Source organism: Dreissena polymorpha, chromosome 9 (genome assembly GCF_020536995.1).
Source record: "Dreissena polymorpha isolate Duluth1 chromosome 9, UMN_Dpol_1.0, whole genome shotgun sequence".
Taxonomy (NCBI): domain Eukaryota; kingdom Metazoa; phylum Mollusca; class Bivalvia; order Myida; family Dreissenidae; genus Dreissena; species Dreissena polymorpha.
The window spans coordinates 29,087,105-29,104,711 of record NC_068363.1 but is presented as its reverse complement, the minus strand read 5'-3'; the positions used below and the strand labels follow the sequence as shown (position 1 = coordinate 29,104,711).

The 17,607-nt window shown below is 34.6% G+C and overlaps 1 protein-coding gene across 1 annotated transcript in view; it reads left to right on the top strand.

Moving 5' to 3' along the window:
* Positions 1–10,684: 10,684 nt before the first annotated feature.
* Positions 10,685–17,607, top strand: part of LOC127845932 (uncharacterized) — a 53,807-nt gene continuing 46,884 nt past the window's right edge. Inside the window, exon 1 of the mRNA XM_052377111.1 lies at positions 10,685–10,767. The gene's annotated coding sequence lies outside the window, so the exon portion shown is untranslated. The remainder of the gene's footprint in view (positions 10,768–17,607) is intronic.

The window sequence follows — 17,607 nt, the reverse complement described above, 5'->3', positions numbered from 1 at the left end:
GTACTGGACAGCTACCAACATATTTAGCAAAGGTTCAGACTGGAACAACATACCTACAGCGCTGTTTGACAGGTGCCCATATGTTAAGCATACTATCCAACAGGTTTGCGTTTTCTAACTGATTAATCGTCTCATAGCCACACATGGCTAGCATAAGCTCAGGCAGGTACATTGTGCATGCTTGAGTACTGGACTCGTCCGCACATTATTAGAATCAGCCCAGACAAGCTAGCTTTCACAACAGGGTTACTTGACTGGATAGCAAACGGTAAGCATAGCCTCGGGCAGTTCTACTACACGGGTACTGACCTGGTACCTATATGACTAGTTTGGAATGATAAAAATACGTTTTCAGTGCATTTATATCGGACTGGTGTAAAATAGTTAGCACATGCAAAGGCTTTTCACTACCAAGGTACTAAAATATGATGTTCCTTAATTGTTTATCTTGTGCAATTTGAAACAAATCTTTCTTTCAAATAAAATCACTTTTTGAATAATGTATGAACAGTCTTTTAAATTATATAAATGAGTCGGTGCTGAAACGTGCATTCAACAGATGGAATTCACAAGCGCAAAAACAGTCCAAGCCTTTTGGTAATGATACTACCCTTTTTGGTGTTACTCGGATATCATTAAACGTTTACCAGGACAATCAATGTCAGCTTTAAACAACCAGACACGTTGCTGTAATAAAATTTCATTTTAATGAATGGTTGTAAACAATGTTTATTGTAATGGTCGATGTAATATTTTATTCTTCAAACATCACACCAATAATTCGTTTTGGCATTTATAAGCTATAATTAGCTAAGTGAACCTTTTACTTAAAATGCGATGTTAATGTGAATTAATGATTATCTGATGAAATATATATAGGGCTTATGTGATATTTATTATTTCCTTCACGCTAAATTGTGCACCGGAAGTTTTACATGCTACACTCTGACCATGTACTCTATATAAGGTCAGTAGCGTTTCATATAAATTCAGAATACATTAAATAACGGCACGGAAGTAAATAAAGAGTATGTCATATAATCAGATTGAATTGTTCTTCTGTTATGTATGTTGATACTTTGAGAAACAATCGTTACACTGCTTCTAACAGACCCCGGTACGGTGTGATAAAGGGAATTACATTTATATTGGGCCCGAGCTACGTCCTCGCCCGTTATAAATCAACCTACCATGTTACACACCCTAAGGCGTAAGTAAGGAGCCGTGTGACCTATATTATTGACTGGCTTTAACCCTTTTTAGAAATATAGTGAACACACAATCCATAAACAATTAAATACGAGTCATTTAAGTAAACTAAAGCATTTAAGGTAAACTGTTCGAAATAGGTTTCCTGATTCATGATTACACGTTTCGTAATGGTTATCAACCTAACCTAACTATAAATATTATCTAAATTTACACAATGCAGTACAAAAGACAACACAAATATAGACATATTTTTTAAGCTGAGGGTAATGTTAAATGCAATTAACTATTTATCCTTTAAACGGGGTTTACCGACATCCGATTGTCACAATTTTTCGATAATATATTATATTATATTTTAATATATTTATTGAATGATATAACTGTATCAATATACATTTTTGTAACGGATAGTATTATGTTTCTTAAACTAAAGTTTCTCATAATTGTGTCATTATTTGACAACATAGTTTTGGTTTAAAGACTAACTGCTGTCTATATTAAGGAAACGAAACAATAATGTGATCAAATACAAGTACCTACATTGTTTATCAAGTGAGCAAACCCACTACAATGTATTATTGCAAACCGACTATTAACAAGCATATACACACTTGTTACGCTTTCAATGATTGGAATCTCTCTTATTTTCAGATAGCATTACATATACGAGGGCTGTCTTAATTCATTGAAAAAGGCACAGTTTTGTTATTTTTTTCCATTATAGTTTGAAAGTTTTAATTTAAAAACATTAAACAATTTGACAGTTAGAACAGGAATAGGGACTATGAAACTATGAATATATTTAAAATAACTAAGTGATAAGTAAATGCGGCTGTACAGTGCAGGCGCACTGTACAAGTAGCGCATGGAATCTAGTAAATTTAATAGTATACGTTGTTTCAGATCCGCCCATAATTAAAACAGAATAATACAAAACTTACAGCCAGTATAGTTATTTAGTAAAAGTGCTTTGCTTTTTAACGCGGACTTATAACACGTCTTCAAAATTGTATACGGAAGTACTTGAATGTCAACAAATTTTTAATAGTGATCTTAGCATAATGGGACGGCAGATACTTGTCAGTGTAGTTGAAACTGAATAATACAATAAATACATGTATATATACATATTTCCCAGCGGCAAGGGTACTTCAAATAATTAAAGTTACATTGTTCATTAACATATGAACTGGCTGACACACAGACACTCACATCTAAAAGCACATAAACTATTTATGACGTCATTGTGAGCCTCAATTGCTATTAGCGATTGGTCATTCATTCGGAAAATCGCTACTTCTTTGTATCTTGGCATATTGAAGATACATGTTAAATGTACATACTTAATTGCAGTTCAATTGTGACCCCACTATTTTTATGTACAGCTTTAGATCTTACTATGTAGATATAATCTACTATTCTCATTGACAGCCATTGTTACACCACACGCGTAAAGTCACTACATTTTTTATTGTCAGTGTTTATGAATAGTTCAACAACCATTCCCGAATCATATTCACATTGAAGTTCACAGTTTTAGAGTGTCCGTTGGCAGTTGGGGAATATAATGTCTAAAAAAACTCAATTCGATAGTTTGGGCATGGTTTTGTTCTTTGCAGATATGCATGCATTATTTTTGCTATAGATCAGTGTAGTTAAAATTTATATTGGTCGCTAAATGCCTGCACATAATATGTCGAGTAACAAATCATAGATCGAGCGTAGTATTAATGCACACCAGTTTTAGCTTGCTGCATTAATAATGTATAGTTTGACAATTTAACATATAAATATTTTCATCAAGTAATTACTTAAAACACCCTCAGTATAAAGGACTTTATTACCAGTAGAATAATCTCTAATATTTATTGTAAACACTTATGTATCTACAAGAACGAATGTGGTGAGGGTTTCCTTTCTACGGATGTATCCGGTGTTTTAACATTCGTGTTCTTTAACACAAGAGCCACCATAAAGCATCTCGTTTATCTCCAAACATTCTTTAATGACACATGTTTAAGATTATATTTATTTCTGAGTGGATTCTGTATGTGTTTTTTCTAAAAGTAAAGCTTTACTTTTTAAACAGTTTAATATACTGATTTGATTTCAATGTAGACGCCGAATGCCCCCGAATTGTTGTTATAAGCAAAACTTGTGATCTGGAAATTACAATTTTGGCAAACATTCATGTTGTTTGTATTTAGTGAAAATCAGAAGACTTACGAATAACACATTTCTGTTAATGATATGAACTTTTCGTTGTCTTACCTCAATTTACAAGCTCTAACAAATACAAATATTTCAAAAAAATATATTAAATTTCTTCAATTTGATGAATATGCCCCATACATGAACACAATATTATAACTATGTAAACAAGTGGCACGGGAGTTGTTGATCTTTTACTAGGCATGTCTTTAAAAACAAGTCCTTGCCGAGTTATGTTGCACATGAGAAATGGACTTTACAACCAATAAACAAAGTGCAATAATTCTGTAAATACATATTAAAGCGTTGATGTCCTTGTATTCGGCACTGGCTTTCAATGTTTTCCTTCTATGAGTCTCAAAGTTATACTTGATTCTAACACGGCACGTGCCAAATTTCATATAAAATCGTCTATGAGTTATTCTACAACAATTATGGGCGGAGCTTATACACTGAAAGCACGCGCTGTAACTTAACAAAACATGCCGATACATTTTCCACCAGCCTAATAATCCGGTATTTTATGAATGAAAGTCACGTGAAAGTTATTTAGGGCGAAGATCTGATCGACATAACAGACAAAAGTTATTTTTATGGGCGCAACTACACATACAATAGTAAACAAGAAAAATAAGATTCATTGTGTACATTATAGTTATTACCCACGGCCAGAAGTTTAGATGCATGGTTTCAAATCACTCGTGCATCGCACTCGTGATTTAATCCCTCCGCATTTAAACTTTCTGCCGTGGGCAATTCGACAACAAACTATAATGTACACGAATTATTTCTTAAATATGTTTTATACGAAGGGAGTTATGGTCCGCGTACGAAATTTAAACTCAGGACAACACTAATGTTAATCCTAATGTGAAAGTAATTGAAGGGTTACCATATATGTTCCGCATAAAACCTATTTGTCGTTTTTGCCTCAACGGTTTCCCACGAGAGTTTAGCCCTTTTCATTCATTTGCATCAGGTAAATAACGTATTGTATTGTATTGTAATTCCTCGGTAACGCTTTCCTAAGCGATCAAACTTTACGCATGCTCACTCATTCCAACTTTTGAAAAGCGATGCGAAGACGGAGCATAGACCATCATATTTGAGTTATTCAATTGTAAACACATTCTCTGGAAAGGGCTAATAATGGCGCTGCAGTTGACCAAACAATGTGTTTAAACGCAATTTGCGTACAAGTACAAATGTTTGCTATGTGAAAAACTTCCTTCTATAACTTCAAAATGTACGCTTATACAATTGTTTCTATTTTCGCTTTCTAGTTTTTTAATTGTCATATTTTGTTTAAGTTGTTGTCGTAATTTCATTTCATCGATCCTCAAAAAGTTGTAACTCTGTTGTTCTGGTCTCCTTCCAACCATAGAGTAATTAAATGGTAATTAAAGTTAATGCGTTTTAATTCCCTTTTAGTATTGTTTAATATGAGTTGTAATGCTATGAGGTTAAATTTTATTTACACTTACATGTATCATGAATATTGCTTGGCCAAGTGTGAGGTTGAGCGCTCTAAAACCGGTTTAAACCCCCAATGCTTGCATAGCCCGTTCCAAGGCGATGACCCCAGTTTTATTATTCTATGTGTATGTTATTTTGTTTTGTGCTGTTTCGTACTGTTTTGGCAATCGGTCACATGTCTTAAATAAAGGAACAACTAATTGTGTAAAATGAGAATGCAATACTGTTACAACAGATTGAGTTTCGCTTCTTTATATTATTATCTACTTCCATCTTTTGTAAATGGATTGCAACGGCATTTACTTTCAATATCCTCTTACCCATATATATACTCAAACAAATGTACATTCTACTCGGCCAAAGCATTTCCGAGATATAGCTCCGGACACATAAGGGTTTCCGTTGGACGGAAGGACGGATCTAAGGTCGGACGGACAACGTCAACACAATATCCCTTGGCCAAGACTGGAGATAAAAGCACTAAAAGACCTACGCATTACAATTCGGATGCATAATCACGCGCAGGTAGACATACTAAGACATTGAGACATGACTATAATAGCAGATTTGGTTTTGGGATGCTTTTAAAAATCTTTATATTATAATGTCGAGGAAACTATGTGGGTTTTTAAAAACCAAAAAATGAGCGCTGTACGTTAAACAATGAATACAGGAACGCTAAATTATTAAAATGATTATTTAAATCTGACGAATTCAGAGGCATGATACTAGCGTGCTAGTCTTTAATGTTTTGCCTCTGACACCTGGTTACTATGCATGAACTAGATCATAATAATACAAAATTTGGTGAATGCTTACGTGTACGTGACACATTAAGACGCGGCACGTGACCGTATCAGCGTGATAGGTGCGTATGTACTCTACAAATGCGTGTTAGTTCATACACGGAAACAAGCTATTGTTTTGGACCTTTAAACATTGAAAAATGTGCACTTTACATTTTCGGTAAATTAAAACGGGAAGCGGATAACGACAACGAGCGATTCATGGTATTGTAATGCGCATGGGCGGTGGGGGGTTAGAGGGTAAGGGTAAGGGTTAGGGTAAGGGGTCGAGTTTGGGTTAGAGTAAGCCTTAACCCATACCTAAACCCTAACCCGACCCCTAATACTAACCCTAACCTTACCATAACCCAGGGTTATCTCCCCTATACCATGCCTCGCTCGTTGTAACTCTTCCCAATTAAAACGCTGAAAATAACTGCTAGGGCAACACTGGATAAATGATCACGCGCACGTGCTGCGTTTAAAGAGCACTTAACAATTCTAACTTGGTAGGCTGACAGCATCCTGATAGTATAATTACATTCAACTCACTGTGTAATTAATTGTGTCTTACATTAATTTATTTATAGTTATAATAAAGCAAATCTGTTTCAAGATAAAAAAGTCAAGATGACATTGCATTTAATGATACGATGACGCTGGTAGTTGAATGGGGATTATCGGTTGATGACGAACGAAATTACATTTTTACAATTAAGTTTCCATACAAATAGTGTTTAAATTGTGAGGTTCGTTGAAGAGGACAACTGAATTAACTGCATAATATTGGAGATAGCTAAATAACGCTCCTAACTATACATATACTTTACATGTGTTTAATGTTAAGGAGATAAGTGTCTTTTACCTGTGAACTGATATACGTTTTGCAGCATATACGATGTTAATCGATAAATAAATGCTAGCAGCCGAAATGCTGGATTAAAAAATAAACACTCATATAAAACACGATGCTTGAACACTCTTCCTCCAATCTTATTAGCTGTTGATTTTGAAGTTTGATGTTACAGAATGCATTACAGCTTGGTGGTTTGTCTATAATGTCTGAACATTTCAATTAGGTTGGGAGGCAGGGAAACATACACATAAGCCGAGTGAGTCATTTTCATTTCAACTTTTGAAAAGCGATGCGAAGACGGAGCATAGATCATTTAATTTTAGTCATTTACTTGTAAACACGTTCTCTGGAAAGGGCTAATTATGGCGCTGCAGTTGAACACATTATGTGTTAAAAACGCACTAAAGTACAAATGTTTACGATATGAAAGACTTCTTTGTAGAACTTCAACATGTACGCTTATACATTTGTTTCCATTTCCGCTTTCTTGTTATTTTGTAATTGTCATACATTGTATTTTGTTTAAGTTGTTGCTTGTTATCTTCTTCCATACATGTAAATGGATTGCGACCGCATTTGACCTGCAACATCATCTTATCCATATATATATATATACTCAAACAAATGTACTTTTTAATCGGCCAAATCATTTCCGAGCTATAGCTCCGGACACATGAGGGTTTTCGACGGACGGAAGGACGGATTGAAGGTCGGGCGGACAACGTCAACACAATATCCCTAAGCCAACAGTGGGAGATAAAAGCACTAAAGGTCAAAACAATATCCCTAAGCCAACAGTGGGAGATAAAAGCACTAAAGGAACAACAAATTCGGATAAATAATCACGCGCAGGTAGACATACTAAGGCATTGAGGCATGAATTTTGAGGCCCTTTACATTCTAATGTAAAGGAAAACTATGTGGGTCTTTGAAACAATTACGTTAAACAAATAATACAGGAACGCTAAATTGATAAAATGTAATTAATAAATGGTCATTTAAAGCTGACGAATTTAAAAAAAACATGGTACTTTGTCAGCGTGCTGGTCTTTAAAGTTTTTCCTCTGAAACCTGGTTACTATGCATGAGCACGATCCTAATAATACTATATTGGATGAATTGTCACGTGTACGTGATAAAATAAGATGCGGCACGTGACTGTATCAGCGGTATAGGTGCTTATGTACTATAAACAGGCGCGTTAGTTCATAGACGAGAAACAAACTATTGTTCCTGACCTTTTAACATTGAAAAATGTGAACTGTACATTTTAGGTAAATGAAAATACTGAAAATAACTGCTACATTGGATAAAGGATCACGCGCACGTGCTGCATTTAAAAAGCACTTAACAATCATAACTTAGTAGGCTGACAGCATCCAGATAACATAATTACATTCAACGAACTGTGAAATTAATTGTGTCTGACCTTTCTTTATTTATAGTTATAATACAGCAAAGCTGTTTCATATCAACAATCGGGTTTCGTGGCAAGAAAAACGAGGCTAGTCGAGATGACGTTGTTTTTAACGATACGATGACACTAGTAGTGGAACGGCGGTTGTCGGTTGATGATGCACCAACATATATTTGTACAATTAAGTTTCCATACAAATCGTGTTTAAATTGTGATTTTCGTTGAACACATCAATGCTGAATAAACCGCATAATTTTTGAGCAAGCAAAATTACGCTCCTAACTACACGTATAATTTACATGTTTGTTATGTAAGGAAACAAGTGTCGTTTACCTGTGAGCTGATATACGTTTTTCATCATATACGATTTTAATCAATAAATAAATGCCAGCAGCCGAATTGCTGGATTAGAAACACAACACTCATATAAAACACAATGCTTGATAACTCTTCCTACGGTCGTATTAGCAGTTGAATTTTAATTTTGCTGTTTAAAAATGCATAACAGCTTGGTGGTTCGTCTATAATGTCTGCAAATTTCAAATAGGCTGGGATGCAGGGAAACGTACACACGTGCCGAGTGAGTCAATATAAGTAAATAAGTATTCACATGTGTTGGTCCCTTTCTTACAAACAAGAGAACATTCCCGATAGGAAGTGGTGAATGAAAACCTCCCGTCGGTTGCCTATAACACTGACCTAGTGTACAGTCGGGGTTTTAATTAATGCTGGCGTCGGGGAAACGTTCACGTGTGCCGTGAATGTTATTTTCTGTGAATGGGCATGTACCTTTAATAGCCCCTTTCTAACAAGTAAGAGCTATCCCTCTGTAGCGAGCAAGTACACGCACACTGTCGGCCATCTGTCTTGATGGCGTAATTCTGGGACTTGGTTTAAATAAGGCTGGGTGGCAGTGGGACATACATGCCGAAATCGTTATTTCCAGTCAATGCGAATGCCATTTAAATGGCACTAGTCTATAGAACAATATTGTTTCCCTGTTGGGAGCCTTGTGCTCACAGACCACCCGTTGACTGACTGTCAGACTATCCTTGTTTCGGGCAAGGATTTTAATTAAGGATGTTTCCATTGTTCAATGGGTTTTCCATTTTAATAATCCGTTTGAGAACCAAGAGTTAAACCCCAGAAGCGACCTGCTGAACGCAGTCCTCGGGCAAAGGATTTAATTTGTTCGTACACCATACTTCGCCAATTTGTCTGGTTGACGTACATGCGAGTCTGGGTTTTAATAAGGGTGATTGTAAGGAAGACATACATTCATGCCGTGTGCGTTATTTCCAGTGCATAGGTATGCACTTGCATAGGCTCCTTTCTTAAAAATATGTTGCCCAGGTAGCGACCTGCTGCACATTTACCTCCCATCCTTTTCCTGTACAGATGACATAGTTACGGGCCGGGGTTTGAATCAGGGTGGGTGACATAATGTCGTGTGCGTTATTTTTAGTGAATGGGTATGCATATTTATCATACCACCGCATTGATATCTGCCTGATATAACGTTGCCTGATATATTTTTTATATCATGGTCAACAGGAAGTTCTTATATCAGTCATGTGGGGAGAATGGTCATATTACTCGGAATTAACTATAAAGTAATCATTTTAAGTAAAAATCGAATCAGATTTAACAAGACAAACAATTTGATACCAAGATGTAATATATTCTAAACACAAAATGCAACACAAACAGCAAAACACCATTTTTTACAAATATTAAGCGCGCGTGCTCATGACGTCATTATTAACACGTCATACGACAAAAGTCATATTCTTTCCCGCTAAAACTGCAGCTTTTTAGCGTTATATTTAAATGTTATTTCTTTAAAATCGGGGACGTAGAGGTATGATAAACAGAAAAACAGGTTACTGCCTGATCTTTTTGTAATATATCAGGCTCGGCACGAATAAAATAACGGCTCGGCAAGCCTCGCCGTTATATTATTCTAAGCCTTGCCTGATATATTACAAAAAGATCAGGCAGTAACCTGTAATTCTCTATTTAACAGCCCACAGTAGCGACTTAGTGCAAGTAGACCTCATGTTGGCTGCTAGTACGGCTGACTCGGGCCGGGATTTTTATTAGGTTGGGCTTCAGTGAGACGTACAATGACGTGCGTTATAACCTTTAAATGGCTATTCTGCAATTATGACCCATTTCTTACAAACAAAATATATCGTCCGGTTCCGGCATAGTGCAATCAGATTTCCTTTTGGCGGCCTGTTGTGCTGGCTGACCTTATTTTGGGTCATCACTTACTTGCACTTAACAATATAACATTATGAATAGACCTACCGTATTAAATCTTCCTTACTTATGAGAAGAAACACATCTTCCATGAAGATGTTGGAGTGTGCAGGCATGTCGCTTACTTGAAACACTTTAACTAATTTATAAAACAGAACTTACCATCCCGGATGTGTCCTCACACAAAATAAGCTTTAAGATTATAATACCATATATGGTATATAGATTATAATACCATATATGGTATATGGACGCGATCCACGGCGGGCGTAGGCACATATATGGTTATATTCTATAAATAGGTGTAAGGCGATCGACACGTGGTTGCTTTGATAACTCGATATGAATGGATAGTATAATGTAGTTGCCCATGCATTCTATACATAGATGGTGACGTCACTACGTTATTGTCAGTAAGATCGGTGTGACACAATGGTTGCCCATGCGTGAGGCAGCACGGTAGTTTCCCACAATGCAAAATTCATGCAGGTTATGGCGGCCATGTTAGAACTTCTGGAATATGTTGCGAAACTTTAACCAACAATGTAAGTAGCTCTTTAATTATATAATGCATGATCATTGTTGTGTCTATCAAAGTTACGCTGGTATTTATATGAAATGCCAAATCTTAAATCGCTTATTTAAATGCTATTCCCGAATTTCTATTTTTATATAATTATCGATGTGTGCGAATCCAACTATGTTGTAAATATTGTCAGCTTACACTTTGAATCATTTTTAATTGACTGTTTAGGTGAATCTGTACATTAATATGTTATTAAATTTCAATTTATTTTAATAAGACGCTTGCTCTAGGTTAAATATCACAACGCACTAGATTCGGTCAAAATAATTGAGTTGTTTGGTGTCTCAATGACACACAGTCACGTTTGAAGCTCGTGTGATAAAGCTGATATTTTAAAACGGGGTGGGGGGTTGATTTTAAATTACGAGTGTTGTACAGTTGTACAGTGGAACACACTTCCATCTTATGTAGTCAGCGCTGATACGATCCCCGGATTTAAATCAGTGTTCCTTCCATAGATCACATGATTCTGCTTTATCCTGTTTTTAACTCTACTAATATTTTCACCACATGTACAGTTGTATATGAATATATTTAAGTCTTAAGGGCTTAAGGTGTTAGGTTTTGAACCTTTTTTATCACTGTTGATAGGATTTTCCTGAGTGGATTGAGTAACTCGGGAAACCTATCAATCTATTTCTTTTTAACCCCCCACGCATGGCCATAATGTATCAGTATTGAACATAGCCATTATTATAAAAGAAGAAGAAGAAAGAGTGTATATGAACTGAGCACGCTTATTAAAATTATTTAAGATAGATAGATAGATAGATAGATAGATAGATAGATAGATAGATAGATAGATAGATAGATAGATAGATAGATAGATAGATAGATAGATAGATAGATAGATAGATAGATAGATAGATAATGCCGCTTGCTCAGTGGTGTGTGTTGTAAATGCCAAATTGATAGTGGTTTTGGTCGCCATTTATGTGCATTTAATAAATACATCCATATGTTGAATTAAAACTAATTTGTAATCAAATTATGTGATCAAACCAACATTCTCACGTAGCTTTATTTACATCACATATTGAAATATAATGTATGTTTATGACAAATCTGCCAATCTTGTGTCGTTCATTAGCACGAACTTTTTGTGTAACTAAAAATTAACAATTAAACCCAAGACAGCAACAGTGACAATATTGAAAGTAAATTAAAACGTAGCTTTTTTATATTCGATTCTTTTGTGATACTATAATAGCCTTTTCTTATGTCACAACATGATTTTTATTGGTAATATACATGTTTAAACAAACGAATCTTGATTACGAGGTAATACAAGAAGAGATTTTCACGTAATCAAAAATATGTACACTACTCCGAAGTATACGAAACAACATGTTAGTCTCCTCTTGGTTTGAACGTGAACATTCTCAATCGACGAATCCGGTTTCCACAATGAAGAGTAAAGGATACTTCGCAGTACTCGAAATATCTACAATACTCTGAAGTATACACTCAAGCGAACGATGGTCGCCTTAACTGAATATATTTATTTTCCAATAATGCGCATGCTCAGTGTTGTGTGTAGTAAGTGTCAAATTGATAGTGGTTCTGATCGCGATTTGTGCGCATTTAAATAGATACCGCCATATGTTGAATTAAAACAAGTATGTAAGCAAATTATGTGATCAACCCTACATACTCACGTAGCTTTATTAACATCACATATTGAAATATAATATATGTTTATGACAAGTCTGCCAATCTTGTGTCGTTCATTAGCATGAACCTTTGGATTGACTAAAAAAAATAAAAAACTGAAAATGTGAACTGCAAAACAATGTTTTACCGATTAATTATATGGTCTCCAATTTTAATACTAATTACAAATATTGCAAACATAATCTGAAAGGCAATAGCATCACCAATATCGACACTTTCACGTGCTTAATGTACGTTATGTACGTTTTAGTCACGAGGCGTAAACATGAAGTAGGTTACTTCAGTACTTGTAGTATCTCGTTCTTGAAACTAGCTGTTAAAGAGGCAATTGCAGTTCGTGTGTATGTATTTTGGTGAACTTGGTGAGGTCCAAAAGCACCACTCTTATACCAAATTCAGCAAACACTGAACACGAGGAACTTTATTATAATAAACCAATTAGATTTATCATAAGAAATTGTACAATATGTGATGTATTCGATGCGCCTATTACCGTAATTGTGTCCAAATGGTTAGCATATATGCTACTGCTTTTTCTACTAAGGTATTGCAATGGGATAATCTTGTATTGTCTATCTTGTAAAATTGAAAACATCTTCGTTTCGAATATAACGCCCTTTTCGGATAATATTTAAACAGCCGATACAACTCTATCGATGAGTCGGTGTTGAAGCAGGCATTTAACACATGGTTTTCACGTGCAAATACAATACAAAATATTATTTTTGATGATGCTTTCCCTTTTGGTGTGACTATGATATAAAATATCGAACTTCGCCATCTTTTCACTTTCAAACGACACTACTCGCTTTGAAATGAACCGAACATCTAGGATTTGGTATAAAATGAAGTGAGAAGAGCATTTTTTTAACCTTGACTCTCGTTTTGCAATATTGTCTATAGAGAAAACAAATTGATTGAGACAAAATGAAATAAGACAACATGAAACTGTGGCGCACTTCATGGTATTTTCATGCAATATAAAATGGTGGTTGTATTTTAAATTGGAAAACCACACTACATGTCTTGGGCATGAACTATACAATTGCGATTGTAATTTTCATGTCCAAATTCTTATGATATCAAACGATTCAAATAAAGAATGAGATATAACAGAAATAGGAAAACCAAGTTTAGTGTGGAGTGCTAGAGGACTATTTAATATGCCCGACAACATGCATGCTTTTTTAAGAATCGACTCAATTTTACATTAGAATCAGACATTCGATTTTAGATTATGAATAGACGTATGATTTTAGCTATGCTATACAAATTAGTTGTGTAATACCCTAATTAGTTGAAGCATTTACATGACAATTCATAAGAAATAAAGTATTTATTTCTTGTTATCAGTTAGGTATTTTAACAAATTGCAAGCTAATAATGCATCTGATTCCCAAACCAGTTTCTCCAATAAATTGCATATAGACACATACTCAGTCATCTTAAATCGTATCATGAACTGAGCTGACCTGAATTGACCACACATTTTCACTCCCTTCAGATCCCGTTTCCATCATATACTTACATGCATGCCAATCACCCAACGTTTACCAGGACAACCGATTGCAACTTTAAAAAAAAAACGAGACATGTTTATATAATTTTCACTTTAATGAAATGAAATGTTGTGCAAAAAGTTAGTTACAATGTTTGCGCGATGATGATCTTAAATATTTACTACATGACTGTCACTATATTCTTAAATCTTTTTCTAAAAAGAAGTAATGTAGTTGACACTTGTTTGTAGTTTTATTTCATCGTTCCTAAAAAAGTTGTCACTCTCTTGCTCTGGTATCTTTCCTACCAATGAGTAATTAAATGGTAATTAAATTGAATGCGTTTTAATTTCCTTTTATTATTGTTTAATTTGAGTTACAATGCTATGAAGTAAACTTTTATTTACACTTCAATGTATCATGAATATTGCTTGGCAAAGTGTGAGGTTGAGCGCTCTAAAACCGGTTTTAACCCCCAATGCTTTAACCGGTTTAAACCCCCGTTCCAAGGCGGTGACCCCAGCTTAATTATTGTGTTTATGTTGTTTTGTATTGTTCTGTTTTGTGCCGATTTGTACTGTTTTGTACTGTTTTGGCAATCGGTCACTTGCCATAAATAAAGGACCAACTAATCGTATATAATAAGAATTCAATACTGCTCCAGCAGCTGGAGTTTCACTTCTTTACATTTATATAATTAGTTATTCTTAAAACATTGCACCATAATGCGTTTAACGGGTTTATTACATATATCTAGCTAAGTCAATATCTTACAAAGAAATGAGCTGTACAGTGATTATTTTTCAGTAAAAGATTCACTTAGCAATTATATCTAATAAACCCATTTAAAGTATGTTTTTGCTTGTAGTATTGTTAACCGACTCAGATTTGCTATAAAACGGATATACTCACTTGTAACGCGTTCAATGAATTTGAAAACAATCACTGTTATTTTCGGTTAGCTTTTCATGTACGAGGGCTGTCCCAATAACATAACAAAAGTGCATAGTTCTGTTTTTTGCGCGCATTATTGTTTTAAAGTTTTAAATTAGAAACCATTTACAATTTTAAACTTTGCAACCGAAATAAGAAATGTGAAACTTTGTTTCATTATGAATTAACATGTAATATCTAAACGCAGCAGAGATGGACTGGCGCAATGTACAAGTAGCAAATGTAATTAAGTATAATTTATATTATAAGTTGTTTAATACCAATTATAATTAATAATTTATAACGGTAAAATATAAAACAAACATCCGATAAAAATAAATAGTATAGTTAATTTAGAAAACTGCTTTGTACTTTGTAAACGCTGACTTAAACTATTCAATATTTACATACTGAAGCACTAGAATATCTACACATTCAATGGTGATATCAGCAGAATGAGTCGGCAGATATGTGCCAGTGTCGTTGAAAATGAATTTCATGTGACAATGGATACAATAAACATATAATTATATTTCCAAGCGGCAAGGGTACTTCAACGAATTTAAGTTATATTGACCATTAATAGTACGCGCTGACAAACAGACTTTCACATCTGAAAGAACATAAACTATTAATGACGTCATTGTGAACCTCAATGGCTATGAGCGATTGGACATTAATTTGGAAAATTGCTACTTCTTCGTATTTTAGTATATTGACGATACATGTTAAATGAACATACTTAAGTGCAGTTCAAATAAAGGATGTGGCAATTTTGTTTTATGTATAGCTATAGATCTTACTATGTAGCAAGTATCTACAATTCTAATTGACAGCCCTTGCTAAACCACAAGCGGAAATTAAAGTCACTTCTATTTTAAGTGTGCTATGAACTGTTCAACAGTTTTTCCAGAGTAATATTCACATTAAACCAGTTTTAACATATTACACAGACGTGAGTGCGTATTGTTGCTGTTGAGAACTCGTCGGTGGTGTGGGAGTGTGGACACGCATATGAATTTGTTTCAATCGCTTGATGATACTTATTAACACATTTACAAATTCTTTTAAAATAATGAAGTCGTAAACAATAGTCTGAAATTAACATGATGAATGTGTTGTATATCGGTGTGCTACTATGTGGCAAATAGGTTCGCAATCTTTAATATGATTGCATATTAACATTGATAGTGTGTCGTTTGCAGTTTAGGTATGTAATGTCTGAAACACAGTTTGAGAGTTCGGGTACGGTTTTGTTGATTGCAGATTTGCATGCATTACGACAGGTCAGTGTAGTTGAAAGGTGTATTGGTCGATTAATACCTGCACCAAATATGTCTAGTTTGAAATCATAGTCTAAGCGTCAAGCTTAATGGATGCTAGCTTTATCTTACTGCGTTAATAATGTAAACGTTGGCAATTTAAACAAGAAATATATTAATCAAGTAAGAACTTGACACACGCTTCAGTATGAAGGATCTTATTACTAGTAGAATAAAACTATCGCGGATAAGCAAAATGTATCCCTATTTAAGTGAAAACAGATTTTACGAAATCTAAAGTCAAGGAATTATATAAAATTACTGTGTTTGAAACAACTGCATATTGTTAACACTTGAGGGAATGAACACAAATGTTGTAAGAGTATCATTTCTGCAGATGTATCCGTTTTTTTAATATTCGCATCTATTCAAACAAGGGAAACCATAAAACAACTTGATAACAATAACGACCCTCTTAAATGATGAATGTGTTAGATTATATTTTTTCCCGAGTGGATTTTGTCAGTGTTTTTTTCTAAATGTTAAGCGCAATATTTTACCAGTTTCGCATAACGTATAATAACTTGATGTAAATGCTGTCAAGGTTTACCCCGAATGTTGTTGTTTGCAAAATTGTTATCTAGACCAAAATCTATTTCGGAATACTATATAACGAGTACATCAGTTATGAATATGTTCTATGAAGGCATTGTAGTGTTTCTGATCATTACTGGAACGTTCCGAAGATTGCATTCAATTTTAATCGCTGAATTCTCCAATATATCAAACATAATATTAAAAAATATAATTAATTCTTCAATTTGATAAATATGCCCACATATGCGCAAAAGTTAAACACTATGTAACAAATTGACTCGCAATCTTGTACTAGGAATGTCTTAAAAATACAGTCCTTGTCGTGATATGTTGCACGTGAGAAATGGACTATACAAACAATTAACAAAGTACAATAACTCTAATAATACAGATTGAAGAGTTGATAGCCATGTACTATGCACTGACTTGCATTGTCTACTTTCAATGACTTGCACACCTTCCTCTGTGTGAGTCTCTAAGTTTTATTTGAATACTTTCAATAATGAGGGAGATATGATCCGCGCACGGAATTTTAATTTCAAATTCAGGACAATACTCATGTAAATCCTGACGTGAAAGTAACTGTAGGGTAACCGTCTGTGTTCCGCAAAAAAAACTGATATTCGTTTTTGCTTTAACGGTTTTCAACGATGTTTTGCGATTTGCATTCATTTTTATCTGATGAAAAACGCTGCTGTTTAATTGTAATATGTTATTCATCGTTAGCGTTTTCCTTAGCGATCTATCTTTACGCATGCTCGTTCAGTCAAAACGCGGAAAAGCGATGCAAAGACGGGGCATATACAACCTAATTAAAGTCATTTAATTGCAAAC